The sequence below is a fragment of the Pteropus alecto genome, unplaced genomic scaffold (assembly GCF_000325575.1).
Source record: "Pteropus alecto unplaced genomic scaffold, ASM32557v1 scaffold3, whole genome shotgun sequence".
Classification (NCBI taxonomy): Eukaryota; Metazoa; Chordata; class Mammalia; order Chiroptera; family Pteropodidae; genus Pteropus; species Pteropus alecto.
In genome coordinates this window covers 34,209,650-34,225,344 of record NW_006442484.1, presented here as the reverse complement: position 1 = coordinate 34,225,344, position 15,695 = coordinate 34,209,650, and the positions used below count along the sequence as shown (strand labels likewise).

At 35.6% G+C, this 15,695-nt stretch overlaps 1 long non-coding RNA gene across 2 annotated transcripts in view; it reads left to right on the top strand.

Annotated features, from left to right (window-relative positions):
• Nucleotides 1-11,132: 11,132 nt before the first annotated feature.
• The window catches only part of LOC112470249, a 43,457-nt gene continuing 38,894 nt past the window's right edge, over nucleotides 11,133-15,695 (top strand). The window contains exons 1-3 of one of the 2 annotated variants that reach the window (XR_003042889.1): nucleotides 11,133-11,234; nucleotides 13,179-13,331; nucleotides 14,831-14,919. This is a non-coding gene — a long non-coding RNA (uncharacterized LOC112470249). Of the gene's footprint in view, nucleotides 11,235-13,178; nucleotides 13,332-13,369; nucleotides 14,920-15,695 lie in introns of those variants that run through there. The other variant, XR_003042888.1, reaches the window with a different exon arrangement.

Here is a 15,695-nt window from a genome sequence, read left to right as displayed (position 1 = left end):
ATTCTACATTATACATGTACTTTTTATTTCCCTCTAGTGTTAGCATTAGAAAGTGTTTAGAATGCTGGCTGGTATCTGGTGAGTGTTATAGAAATGTTTAGCTACTATTATTATTATTTTCCATTTCTTTATATCGAGCTGTGTTGTATTGGTTTCTGACTAGTGTTCAACTTTATCACATCAAATTTGAAGCTTGAGTTTCTAGGCAAAAATATTTCCATAGGTAACCTCAGACCATTGTCTTTCTATGTCCAAGCACTCTTATTCTCCCTATGAAATATGAAACAAGGTGGCCCACCACTGGCCCCAAGCCCTGCCTGATGGACCACCTGTCTCTTAAAACTACTGTGATGGTACAGAAGTCTGGGAACGCAATCTGCGCTTTCAATTCTGTTTTGTAATCTAGATTATTAATGCAAGTAAAACACTAGTCTAGAACCTAACCCTCAGAAGTACCATCTTTCAGATTATCTTCTCCTGTACATCTAATTATTCTAATTATTCTTTATATTCTCATGATGTTCCAAAGGATAAGCCTCCATGATTTCTAATGATTATATATTCTAATGTTTCACATCTAGATAAAAAAAGATTTTTTAAATCTTTAATCTAAATCCTTCCTGCAGCAGATGAAGTTTATTCTCTCCTTATCAAGTCATTCAGTACAAAGACAAGTTTCCCAAAAGCATCCACCCAATATTCCTGCAATTTCTTAAACGCCATTAATTGCCCCGCAATATTTTATCTATGGGACATGGAAGAAGCTGGTTTTCAAGGTTTAAATCATTTTTATGTCCCTCCAAGTGGACCATAAACTATTAATAACAATTTTTTAATATAATCCATGTATCACCTTGATCAGTGTCTGTCAAAAGAAATACATCAAATTAACCCACTTAAAGTTCGTCTTGCCAAATCTTTGATGGTGATTAAGCCATATCTTTTTATGGGAATTTAAAAATAAATTTTTTATAATACTTTACAATATATTTTCTAGATGCAGAAATTAAGTTTATCCTTTAATGCTTTTGAGAATTTTCTTTTAAAACAACATATTACCTTCCCACCACTTATTCCTTTCAAAACCTGAAAGTGATAACAAGTGTATATGTAATGATTTCAATAAATTGCTGCAAATATTTATCTCAAACGATTTATTTTGAAATTCATCATCAGTTCATTCCTTGTCCCTGTCAATCTCACGATTCCCTCTTTCTCGTTGTCTGCTCTTTTCTGATGTCCTAATTTCCAAGGATAAGTATAAATAAACAAATAAATAAATGTGCATATGTACTTTTTCTACTATTATCTTTTCCTGAGTTATAGAAACAACATATTCCTTGAAATTTTTGTTTCTGATTTTTAAAAATATTTCTAACTTGTGATGTCTAATAAGAAGAGAAGTTACTAGTACACCTTTCTGTCGGGTTCTTCTGTCCTTCACCTACAATGGCCAATGATGATATATAGTAGCAGAGCCAATATTCAAGGGGCAGTAAATAGGGACTGTTAGATACATAGATGGCAGAATCCCCTAAATATTTGAGAAAAGCCAATAAATGTCATGAAAGAGCCCTGAAAGTCCACTAACAAAAAGAACTTATCCTCTAGAAAAGGAAGTTAAGATAGCAAGCAGAGACTTTGAAATAAGTAAAATTAGGGTCCGAGAGATTTAAGAGGACAATGAATATCTTGGGGAAAAAAAAACAAACAGAAAATTCCCATGAGTTAAATAATCCATTAATAATATTAAAAATATGACATTTAATTTGAATAGAACATTCACAGCTAAAGAATAACATTCATCTAGAAGACTAATCCAAAGAGTCTCTCACAGTACAGCTTAAAGAACTTAGTTGCGGGAAATATGAGAGCTTTGTGAGAGACATAAATGATGGACTCAGAAGTCCATCTCTCTAATAAGAGAGCCAGAAAAAGAAAAGAGAGGGTGGAGAATAGGTGGAGCAAATAATCAATAAAATAATCAGGAAAGATTTGGTTTCTCTGGTTTAAGAGATCACTGATAGCTAAAAAGAAGAAGTACAGAAACATAATACCAAGAAACATAATAGTGATATTTCGAAGTTACAAAGAAAATCCCCAAAGTTTCCAGTAAGAAAAAAATTATATAAAAAAATAAGTCAATCAGAATGGTAACAAATTTTTTATTGTCAATACCAAGTATGAGAAGACAAAGGAGAGGTTTATCAAAGTTCTGAGGAAAAAAACATTTTGAATATAAAATCTTATATTTTAAAAGCAACTGTGAAATTATTAATACCAGATAATATCAGACAGAATGGAATTCTAGGAAAAACACATTTTTAGAATGAAAAAATTAAGTTATATTTTCCATTGATAAAAAGTATAATCAATCAAGAAACTTCACACAGCAAACAATGAAGCTTTAACTATGTAACACAAAATATGATAGAACTGTAAAGAGAAATTGGTAAATATTAGATCATAATCAGAGACTCTAGTATACTTCTCTCACAAATCAAAATATCAATAAACAGTGTATCCAAGGACACAATCGACAGATTGCATAGACAAACTACAGTATTAGAGAAAATATTTCCAGAACATATATAAGGTAAGGGTTAACATTCACAATCTATAAAGAATTTACACAACATCGAAAATCCAAGTTTTAAAATGGACAAAGTATTGTTCTCCAAAGAAGATATACAGATGGCCAACAAGTGTATAAAAGATGCCCAATGTCATTAATTATTAGAGAAATGTAAATTAAAACCACAAGAAGTTTTCATCTCATACCTATTAAGATGACTGCTATAAAAACAAAGGAAAATAGAAAATAACAATTGTTAATGAGGATGTAGAGAAACAGAAAGCCTTATTCACTGTTGGTGGGAATGTAAAATGGCGTAGCTGCTATAGAAAATCGTATGGTAGTTCCTCAAAAAAATTAAAAATAGATAAAATAATCTGGCAATCTAATTCCTGGGTGTATTTCCAAAATAATTGAAAGTAAGATCTCAAAGGCATATTTGTACCCCCATGTTCGCAACAGCATAACAGCACTATTAACAATAGCCAAGAGGTAGAAGCAACTCAAATGTCTATCGAAGGATCAATGGATAAGCAAAATGTAGTCTACGCATAGAGTAGAATATTATTCAGCCCTAAAAAGGAAGGAAATTCTGACCTATGCTACAAAATGAATCAATCTTGAGGACATTATGCTAAGTGAAATAAGCCAGACACAAAAGGATCAATAGCGTAAGTTTCCACTTTTATGAGGTACTAGAACAGTCAAACTCATAGAGACAAGAAGTAGAATGGTGATTGCCAGAGGTTGTGAAAAAGAGGAATGGAGAGTTAGTGTATAAGACGTATGGATTTTCAATTTGGGATGATGAAAAATTCTGGAGATGGATAGTGATGATGTTTGCACAACAGTGTGAGTGTGCTTAATACCACAGAACTGTACACTTTAAAATAATTACAATGGTAAAATTTATGTTATAGGTATTTTACCAGAATAAAAATAAAATAAATTTTTAAAAAGAAAGAACTCACAGGTAAGGTTGGGAGCAACTCAGAACAGAAAAGATTTCCTTGCTTTCCAGGAAATAGTCCTACACCTTCCTGGAATTTTAGGTAGAGACACTTCACAGAGGTTTTTCCCCAGCACTGTCTTCCACAGTAGCGTGGAAATAACATGGAAATCAAAGCAGAGAGAAGCCTAAAATAGTGTCTCCCTTAGCCCTGTGTGAGAAGTAGAAGTTACAGAGGGCCTCACTGGGTACCATATTTGAATTTTCCACATAGCAATGTTTTTTTTACTTTTCCAGTGTATCTACTTGTGTGTTTGTTATCTAGCTCTTCCCACAGACTGTAATCTGAAAATAGGCAGTTCACTATCTCCAGTGTTTAAAACAGTGTTGGCCCTGAATATGGGCTCCATGAATATTGTTGGATGAATAAATATCTTGAAAATAAATCTTAATGCATATATACAAGTATTTCCATAAAACCTATTCCTGGAAATGTAACTGCTAGATGAAAGAGCATATGCATTGTGCATTTTGGTAGATATTAAGATTGTCAGTATGTCTAGATGGTTGGATGTGCTTGAAGAAGCACTGTGTCTGAGAGGTCAGTGTGCTTGGGTTCACCCATGTGTCTCCAGATGGTTCCAATGTGCAAAAGATGAGGAACTACTGTTTTTGACCATCATCTATGTTGTTCTAGCTTTGAAATACATTAGGGTTCGGCTGGATTTGTTTTTCATATAATTGCTCCAGCCAATTCACCCATAATTATCTACTCTAGCAATTCATGAAACCTAGTCTTTTATTTATAAATGTCGACAATGGCATGTAAGAAGCAAGGAAGGATTGCAAGAATTGTGTGGTTATCTAATGTTTAACTATTTAATCTTGAAATAAAGGTTGTAACAATGTATAATGTTAAACACATGTCACCCCCTTTGGCCTTTAATTCCTCAACACAGATATGGTTATATAAGAATTGTGCATGCAACCTAGACTGTCACAAAGAAAAGTTTGGGGCAAAATCTGCTTATATGGTTCAAAACCTGTATTTAGTTATGGACAACTGAATGCCTTTGCAAGCATCTTATCTTTGTACTTATTAAGTGTAAGACTCTAAAGAATAAAAGTTTTAAATGCCTTTGTATGAAATATGTGAATAAATAACCAACATGCATCAGTGTTTTATTATAGTTTTAACATGTGCAAAAACGGCATACGTTGTGCTAGTAAAGAAAAGATGGACCAGATATAAAATGCAAACAGCCACAGAGAATAGGGAGCCAAGATACAATTTATAAAAACTAGGATTTCCTGAAGAAGAAACTAGAACTTACAGACAGTGGTAATAACAAAACTAAAATATAAGAAAATATTCCTGAGAGAAACTAGAGTGTACACACACACACACACACACACACACACACACACGTATTTATACCTAAATAAATTCTGGAAAGAAAGTCTAAATGACAAGAAAAAGCCCCTAGAATTTTCAAGGATGCATAACAATATCAAGCTATGTACAAAGATAAAAATCAGCCTAGTCTCACAATTCTCAACAACAACCAAGATACATTTATACTGTAAACCTAGAACTTTCAGGTTTGTCACTCACGCATGTAGACAATAGATAGTCCTAGATATACGAGGGCTTAGAAAATATTTCATGCAGGGACTATTCACACACACATACACACACACACACACACACACACACACACACATTACTTGAAGATATACTCTAGTGACCAAGAGATTAACAAATTAATAATTGTAATTTTTAACCTGTAAAATTCACAATGATCAAAAAGCTTGAGAGTACAAAGTATTGGCAAGGATGTGATAGGAAACAGACACCCATTTCTCATTTATGAGAGTATGATTTGGTGCAATCTCTTTTAAAAACAATTGGAAATATCTAGCAACATTTGAAATACTTATATCCTCTGGTAAGTAGCAAACCACAGTCTTCATGGAGGAGGAGGCATGGGAGTTTCATGGCAAAATCCCACAGATAACTGGGAACACCAATATTTGCACAAAGCATGGTGCTTATGGGGTAAAACATTTTGTAGGTTGTAGAGACCACAGGAATTTCTTAACAACTAGTTTGATGCTGAGAATCTGGGGAGACACATAAGCTAATGCTTGTTAGAAAGGGTAAGAAAAGAGTAGCGGGCTTGGAACGTAAAGAGAAACCAAGCTTAACCGTGACCTCTCCTTCGTGGAGACCTCGAATCAGGGAAAGCACATGAATGACGTTGTACTGGTGAGATCCTACCATATGAGCATTGGAGATGGAGAAGAGTGGCTTTGACTATGAAGAGGACACACTGGACACTGAGGCTGTCTCCCTAACATCCTTGCTCCTTTTTCCTCACTCTATTTAATCACGGTGACCCCATTTCTCTTGTCTGGTTCAGGATCCACCTAAGCCATTGAGAACGGAGATTGGTTTAAGAATGGTGATGTGACCAGTGAGAGGGGAGGGGAGGTTTGCTGGAAGCTTTTGAGAAAAGTTTTCTCTCAAGAGAAGCATCTGGAAGATGTCCTCTCTTCCTGCACTGGGTGTTGTTTTGTGTACATGCCAGGCCAGGAACATCTGCAGCCACTTTCCGACTCCTTGAAGAGCAATGACAATCAAAGAGAGAGACAAGATGAAGCATAACTTAAAGCCTACCCTACTCTATGACTTGAAGTTAAATAAGGCAATCATTTCACCCTCTTTTATAAGCTCATGTGAGTTGAGCTTAATCTCACAACAGTCTAAGCCCTCTTAAGTGATGCAGAAGATATGAGACAGGCAAGCTGGTCCTTCAGCCACTCTCTTGGCCAAGCTTAAGGCTTCATACAGTGGAATTAGTGTAAAGTCAGTAGTAATCCCCATTCATCAAAGGCTTCCTGAAAACTTTTTCTGATCAAAAGGAAGGGGACTTTTTCTGCCAAAGTATACCCCAGATAAGAATAGATTGACATGGAGTGAAAAAAACTTAACATGGGAAATTAGCACTTCAAGTAAAATTGCTCCTGAATCCCTATTTCATACACAGTGGGAAACCCAATCCCTCTTCCAATGTCTCTGGAGATCCATAGGTGTGTGTGTGTGCGTGCATGTGTGCACATCTGTGTGTGTGTTGGTGGAGGAAGGCTCTTGCCTACATTTTTTCTCATATCTTCTGGTTTCAAGTGCCTATGACTGCTGCATTCTTCATCTTCAAAGTTTCTTTTCTGTGTCATGTCACCCTTCACTGCTGGACACTGACCAATTCCTTCCCTCTCTAAGTTTGTAATAGTGGACTGCTACAGGTGTGAGGCCGTGGAGGATGTGACATGGAAGCAGAGCACAGCCGACCTCAGACACCCCTCTCCTGACAAAGTCTCTTTTAGTTCTGGCTATCTTTTTTCCCTTGGGCTTCAGTTTCCTTCTGTGCAGCCGGACCACCTTGATCTTGCAAACTTCTCCTCTCCTCCCCACTTGATTTACTCCCTCCTTCCCCAAAATCTTATTTCTTATGAGGAACAGTTTAGCTCTCTGATTGACTCATCCAGCTATTCCAGCTACACCCAGAGAGACTTAACAGCTATCTCTTAAAATAACATTTTTGTCTCTCTTGACACATTTATAAGAGTAACTACCAAACAATGGAAACAATATAACTGCTTAAATAAGACATCAGAGTTTATTTAAGCAAATTACAGTCCATCCATATAGTGGAATACCAAGTAACCATTAATATCCTGTGTAGTCTTTCATTTTAATATGTCAGACAGCATATCCCAAAGTAAAGACAGTAAAGAAATAAAAAAAAGAATAAGTGCATAACAGTGTTATGAAGGAGAGGAGGAAACATCAGGCAACCAAAGCTTTGATAAATCTCTGGAAGAAAGTAGAATGGACACTGAAAAGGCTCCCTGAAGAGTAAGAGTAATTTTCCTCAGCCACAAAGCCAAGGAGAAGCTCCAAACTTGGAGACTCTAAAGTAGGCATGAATTAATCAAGATGATTAATTCAAGGATTATTTGCACAGCAACTATACAATTTGGCCCCTCCTCAACCCTATCCTACCTTCCCTAGGATGGTCGCAAAGTTTGCTTCTAGGGTAAAAGCAAAGAACTAATGTCTAAAAAACTAACCGCCAGGCCTGGAAGAGAGAGTAGGACCACTGAGGAAAGATAGGGCTCCAGAGAAAAGCCTTCCTCTTTTGGCATGAAACAGGATTAACTGGTCTAATGGCCTGCCTGCTCTCTGGTCTTAGTCCCTAAATAAAACTTTCCATTCATCATTCTCTGTTCCTATTCACACTCATTTCTCCATGAATAAGAGAAACTTGTTGGGTCAGCAGATCTAGACACCTACAAAAGAAACCCAAACAAGTTACCTTGTCCATAAATTGATGAAAAAACAAAGTAACTTGACTACAAAAAAAAAAAAAACAAAACAACAGTGATAATTACAGGAACAGACAATAACTTTTAACTTTAAAAATATTAGAGAACAAGTTTAATAAAGAAAACAAGAATACAATGCTAAGAAATGCAATTAAAGAATACTAAAGAGTTCTTAGAAATTAAAAACATCACGGCAAATAAGAAATTCAATGGAGATACTTAAATCTTCATTCTCATCCTCTTTCTCTCATATTACAGTGTGATTTTATCTCTTTTTCTCTCACTTTCTCTTCTTAATTTGCTTTTAGTAATATTTTCCTTGGGACAGCACACATTTAGTGACATAAGAATGCATATCACATTTTTCAGGGGAAAATTTTATTTTCCATATAGTTTGAAATTTCGTTACCTTGTGCATATGCTACTTAAAAATATTTTTAGATATTGTTGTAAAATATTTATAAATATTGCTATAGAAGATTATTTTTGTTATGGAAAAATATATCATTTTAAATAAAAACACATGCATAGAAATAAATGATATCTTTGGTTTATAAAATTATTAATGATGTTTTTCTCTTCCAAATTTTCTACATTGAAAACTAAAAGTAACAATAAGTGTTTTTTTTAAAAAAAAAAAACTTATGTCATCTCAAAAATAACCAAAAGTTAAAATTCATCAGGCAGATTACATCAGAAAAATTGAAACATTGTGTAATGGCGCAATGCTTCCGTCCTTAACGTCTCAAAGCTCATATTATATCTTTGGGGATTAAAAGTTGACATCTAGATCCATTTTTATATCAATTTTCATTTTCGCTTTTCAGTGCCTTAAAACCTATATATCCAATGTGCACTGAGAGCTTCCAAACATATGTAAATATACAATCCAGAAGCTTCTTCCCTGGTTAAAATCTAAATGGAAAATGTTGAAACTAACACATGTTCTGCTCTATAACTAATATTGAAAAGTTTTTGGTATGATGTGACTTTCTTGTTTTTTATTTGTTCATTTTGTGTAAAAAGATATATATCAGCATTTAGGTTTTAGAATTTTGCCAGAGACAGGAGCCAGCAGATATAATGACATAAAATGCAATTGATTGGAGTATACTTTAGTTACCTCTTAGCATCGCCCATCTGGACATGGAGGATGTATAAATCCAGTAAGTAACTTTTAGTTGAGAAACAGGAAATAAAATGTTAGGTATAAGACAGCAAAATATTTCAAGCCAAAGGCGAAGCTTGAAGGGAGAACATGAAACAGGATAGGAGAAAAAGGAGGTGAATAGTGAGGTAATAAATTCTGTCATATTAGTTTTGGAGAGAACAATTGGAAATGGACACAAAGCATCTGGTAAGTTACTCAAATTAAAATAAACTAAAAACCAGGGGGGAAAAGATGTCTTTTTTTTTTTTTTACAAGATAAAAACAGCTTTAACTAACTCTTTCCAAATATGTATCACCAATTCTAAGAAAAGTTGTTTGTTCCTGTATGGTTAGAGGTCAGTAGGGCACATCATTTCTTGGTTACCTTGAAATAAAATGGTCCCTATATGATAAAGCTTGGTTTTTAAAGCCTCAAACCGTGAGTAGTGTATTGGCAGCACCAATATGCAGGCTCAGGCTCCAACTTAGATATGTGGAGAAATGACATGGGGTGGCATATGAAGGCAGCAGGACCACTGTCGGGGCGGCGGGGAATCACCTCAGTCCCAGCTCATGGTGCTTTCGCAAAACAAGGCCTGCAGCAAAGTCCTAGCATTTAACTATGAGAATGGGGTAGAGGTAGGGGGGAGGTGCACAAAGATGAAACAAAAGGAACTCTAGGAAGATCCAGAAAGAAAAATGAAAAAGAAAAGTGGAAATAAAAGAAGAGAAAGAGAAGAAAAAAAGAGAGAGAGAGAAAGGGAAGGAAGAAAGGAAAAAAAAAGTTGAGAAGGGATTAAAAAGGGCTGCAGCTAACATTTAAGGCAGAGCCCAGGGCAGGGGGCCAGGACAGACAGCAGCTCTGCTCACTCTTTGCCACCTTCCCGTAGGTAATATCCTCAGACCCAGGCAAGAGACCCCCTGTTCTGGTCCTGAGCTTTAGAGAGCCCTGCACTAGCCCTCCTCCATCTTATTGGAGCCAAAGGAACAGGGTCAAGTGGACATGGTCACTCAGAACCCATGTCCCCACTTCTAAATATTATTCAGTAAACTTTAAGCCCTAGAATTCTCTATGCAAATGGCCCCCAGATGCCATGTAAGCTTCCAAGGTTTACATGGGCACTTTTTCAGCATCATCTTTTGGAAGGTGGTTTACACCTCTGATGTATGCACACCCAGCTCTGAGAGACAGCCAAAGAATAGCCACTTGTAGTATAGGAGTGTATGTGGGGTTTGGACACGGCCTAGGTTGTCCACATGTGTGTAATACTTGAGGTCCTTCAATGTGTTGGATGGAGCTGGGAGGGGAACAAGAGAGGAGACAGCAGCCAGTAGTCAGTGGCAGCTTCTCCCAATCACATTTGACATAGAACCCATAGGATTCCAAGATTCTGCATTAAAATCTGACCTTCCAGGTTGTTATGAAGAAACATTTCTCAAGGTAAGAAAATAAAAATAATCCCACTTAATATGTTGCTAACTTGATTTGAAACTATTAAATATTTAAATATGTGATATATGGTTTTCCAGCTACACTCTTGCTCCAGGCCTGCAAAACCTGCTATGGGCCATACATGTAGGGGCAGGATAGACAGATAGACTTTATTTGTGTGTAAATAGAGGAGAATTTTTGCTCACACAGAAAACACCAACAAGTGTTTTTAGTATATCTCTATATACATAACATAGTTATGGCATGGTTAAGCCAATCTACAATATACTTTGGAACATAAAATAAATGTGACTGTTTTTAGTGTTAGAGTAAGATTCTTCCACATATAGTTACCTGGTTTAGTCAGTTACTAAGTATGGCAGATTGTGGCTTCCATAAATGACCACAAGAACGCTTCTCATCCCACATGCTCTTCCAGAACCTCGCCATTCGCCCATCAAGCGGTAAAATCTAGATCTCCTCCCTGGAACCAGGGTGAGCTTTTATCACCTCCTTAACTAATAGAGTACAGCAAAAGCAGCACTATATGATATTTGAGAATAGAACATGAAAAACAATACAACTTCCTTGTAGCTCTCTCTGGGGACACTTATTTTTGGAATCCAGTCACCATGCTATAAGGAAACCAAGCACCTATGTGGAGAGGCCAAACATAGGCATTCCCGCTCACATTCCTAGCTGAAGTCCCAGCCAAGAGTCAGAATCTACCACCAGACATGTGAGTGAGCAAGCCTTCAGAATATTTCATCCTCCACACGCCCATTCCAGAGACTTTACACATATCATTGATTCCTGAGCTAAATTATTAACTGCAAATTATTGTTGTTGTTTTAAGGCACTAAGTTCGGGATGCTTTATTGCTCAGCAATAGATAAATAGATGCCTAAATATGAAATTTTATTTTAAAATGTGTTATTACATAACAAATATCTCACTGTTAAAAATAAAATTTAAAAAAGAATAAGCTACTTAAGCAAAAATTGAGTTATGGTTCTTTCCACATATTCAACAGGCTTAACTCTATTTAATAATTTTAATGTCTGAATTTAGTTAAATTTAATGAAGGACAACATCACATTGATTACAATGTCCGATATTAAAAAAAAAAAAAAAAGAAAACATAAAATAACTGTTGGTGAGGATGTGGAGAAATTAGAATCCTTGTGTGTTGCCAGTAAGGAAGTGAAATAGTACAGCTGCTGTGGAGAACAGTATGGTGGTTCCTCAAATAAATAAATAAATAAATAAACAAAAATAAAACTACCATATGATCCAGCAATTCCACCTCTGGGTATATATCCAAAATAATTGGAAGAAATATATGGTCTAGAGAAATATATGCATACCCACGATCATAGCAGCATTATTCACAGCATTATTCCAAAAGTTAGAAGCAACCCACGTGTTCACTGTTGGATGAATGGATAAACAAAACTCTGCATACACATATAATGGAATATTATTCAACCTTATAAAGGAAGGATATTCTGTCGCATGCTACGACATGGATGAACCTTGAGGAGATTATGCTAAGTGAAATAAGCCAGTCAAAAAGGCAAATGCTATATGGTTTTACATTCATAAGGTACCTAGACTAGTCAAATTTATAGAGACAGACAGAATGGTGGTCACTGGGGGCTGGGGTAGGGGGAATGCGAAATAGTTATTTAATGGGTATAGAATTTCAGTTTTGCAACATGAAAAAGAGTTCTGGCGATTGGTTGCACAACAATATGATTGTACTTAACACCACTGGTCTGTACACTTAGAAATGGTTAAATGATAAATTTTATGTTATGTGTATTTTATCACAATTAAAATTTTTTTTAATTAATCAAGGACTTTTTAGGCTCCATGATTCCAGACTTTCCCCCAGTCTTATTCATTCTCATATCATATCGACATAGCTAATGTTTATTATAGAATAAAATCACCTGAATTTTCTCCTAAATTTGCGTAAGCAATATTGCTCAACAAATTTGGTGATATTTTCTGAAATTTAATAATGTTTAGGCCAACAAACTGTTGGCCAATGAAACAGGGAATCTGACACTTATTTCATTGGTTCTTTAATAATAATAATGTATTTCATAAACAATACATTGTGGTGCATAACATCTTTTTAAGACTGATGGTAAAGGCTCTGATTAGTGTTTATTTCTATCCATGTTTGATTCTTATAGTCAATTATTCATTCATATTTTATATTTCAAGTTTGAAATCTGTACAAACTGTTTGATTCATACAGTTATGTTCCTAGATGTGGCCCATTAATGTTTATTGTAGACAATTACAATTTTCAAAAATGAAAAAATTGTTTTCTTTATCCTGTACAGCAAATGGTTTTCTCATTTTACATTGCTGAACAAATTGAAAATATCTGCAATTACTTTGAATTATTAATTTCAAAAAAGAAAATATTTCATCAGTATTTCTTTGGGGAATTGAAATTGTAATTTCACAGGCTACAGTCCAACAGATAGACTCCTTTTTTAAAAAAATAATAATAATACTCAGAAGCAGAGATGATGTTTAAGAAAAAAAAGTCACGATAAAAACATCAGTAAATTGTTTCAATAAAAAAATTCACTTAAAAAAATTATAATATACTGATTAGAACTTAAAATTGTTCCCAATGCCTTTCATTTGTTTACCTTGGAAGAAAAAATTACTCATATCAGAGCCACCTTCCTGATGACAGCATCGCATGAGTGTTTTGACCTAAATAAATTATTGTTGACGTTCGCCTTCTGCCTTAATATTTGGGTATTACACACAGAAGAAAAAGAAGAATTTCTACTCAACAGTACCCAAGGTAAGATTTTCTTTCTAGTAGGAATAAGTTCAAGTACGTAGAGCAATTTTTTAATACTAACACTTTTTTATAGTTTATAATACAATGACCCACATGGTTCCTGTCCCAGGATAGTATTGTGATTTAAAATATGCAATCCTTGCAAACAAATCTAATTTCAACTTCAAAATAAATCAAGTCTTTTCTTTTATTCCCTGAATAGTATGATGAGGATACATGAGTCTCAGCAATTCTTCTTAAAATCCTCTTTCTTTCCTCCATCCCCATCTGTCACTGTCATACATGATTTATTTCTGGACCTTTCTCCTCAAATCCTCCAAAAACTCTCCCCTACCTTCAGTTTCTTCTACTAGTTTCTACTATTATACTCTTTTCTACTATTTTCAACTTATCTTTCCTCTCCTAGCCCCTCATTATATAAATTGACATTATATGTAAATAGGACATTATATATAAATCGACACTAAATTGTCCTCTTTCATCCTCCCACTATTCCCATTTATATCTTTGTTCTCCTATTCTTTTTCTAAGAGAACTGGCAAGACACCTTTTCAGGGGGAAAAAAACGACTGAGCAAAGCTGAAAATATCTCTTTTGTAGACAGGTTGTAAATATGAGAAAGACAAAAACTCTTCATACCACCAGTAATTTTGGGTTTGCTACACTGTAATAGCTACAAAATATATACTGAGTTTTCCATAAAAATATAAAGCTGTTCAATGAAGACTCTCTAAACTTAAAATTCTGAAGCCCCCTTTCATTCCATACCGTAATTTTTAAATAACATCAGCAGCAAGAGCCTAATAAATTGAAGGTTCCCTCCACTTGTTTTTAAGGACCTCAGAGAGTTTCAAACCTAGAAGAAAATAGTGTTAGTGTGACTGCTTTTGCTCTTACACTTTCCTGCTTTGGAGAGTTGCCGTGATCTGGATTGAAATTTTGGCCCTAAGCACCATGAAATCCCCGCCCCCCCGTGATATGATGTGAGTCCCAAGAAACATCTGGGGATTTTGCGTAACGAGTCTCTAAATCTTCATTTCCCCATGCGGCAAACATACAGGTTGCACACTATGATTTAATCAGCTGCCTTTAGAAAAACAGGCACTTAGAATTCTAACATACTGGAACCAGTTGTGGTATTTTGAAAGTCACAGCAGGACCAGCTCACACCCTAGGACAGCTCTCAGTCGAGTTCTTTCTCTCATAGTTCTCTTCTTTGTACAAAGCAAACTTTTCTTCCTTCGGTCAAAAGGACACAGCTATCGACATGAAAGCACAGTTCTCTTGTCTCATGAATCACAGAGTGACTTGGTTCCACATTAGGTCACCATAGAACACAGACTGTAACAGGAACACATAAAAATCCTAAAAGGGGAGGGGAGAGACGCTGTTCTGGAATATCGTTGCCAGAGTAACATAAACCTTGTGTGTTTTCACAAGGAAATGAGTCACTTGTTTCTGTTGGCTAAAACTCTGTTTTCTTTAATTTCATATTTTAGTTGTCTAATATATGCCGAAAGAGCCCAGGGTTTCCAGTCTTCAAATGAAGCTATCTTGCTAATTAAGAACTCAACAGAGGGTTCGCATGGTAAGTAAACAGAACGGGATAAAAAGAACACTCAAGCAACCGGGAGCATACAGGGAAGGCAAGAGTGAGCACTCAAATGCAATCAGCGCTTTGAGAGGGAGCCCTGGGGGTGAGGGCAGGGGTGGGCTCTGCACTTTGAGATAATTCAGAATTAAACAGCTAGAAGTAAAATGTGCTGAATCCAATTTGTTTAAAAATATATAGTATACTCAGACAAAGTCAGAATGTGTTTGTCTTGAATTATTGGGCTATTTTAATGTTTTTTCTTCTTTGGGCTAGTTTAGTATTAGAAAATATTAGTGCCAGAATTGCAAATGCAAATGAGCACATGGCTGAGGCTGGCTATGGGATAACCAGGAGGGGTGGGGACTGTGGCATTCAAGCAAAACCGTTTAAGCAAACAACACATATCTGTGAGCCAGACTCAGCCTATGGGGTGATAGATTGGGACCTCTGCTCTAGAGTGCCAAGAAATGCATTATTCTTTACCTGTATTTGAAGACTAGCATTCTTTTAAATATATGCACTAATAAAAATGTTAATGTTCATTCAAAAAAATTTTTTTTATTAATACCACTGTGTATACTAAGCTTAACAGTACTTACTTTTAGGACTCATGTGCACCATCTCTTCAGATTCCTCCTTGCTTTGCTTCCCAAATTATATGGCCATTTGGTAATACCCTTTTTTCCTTTCTGCCTTCCTTGACCCCTCTTTAAGCAGGTAGTCAATACTGCCTGAGTCTAATGCATTTGAACTTCTTCCCCCACAATCCC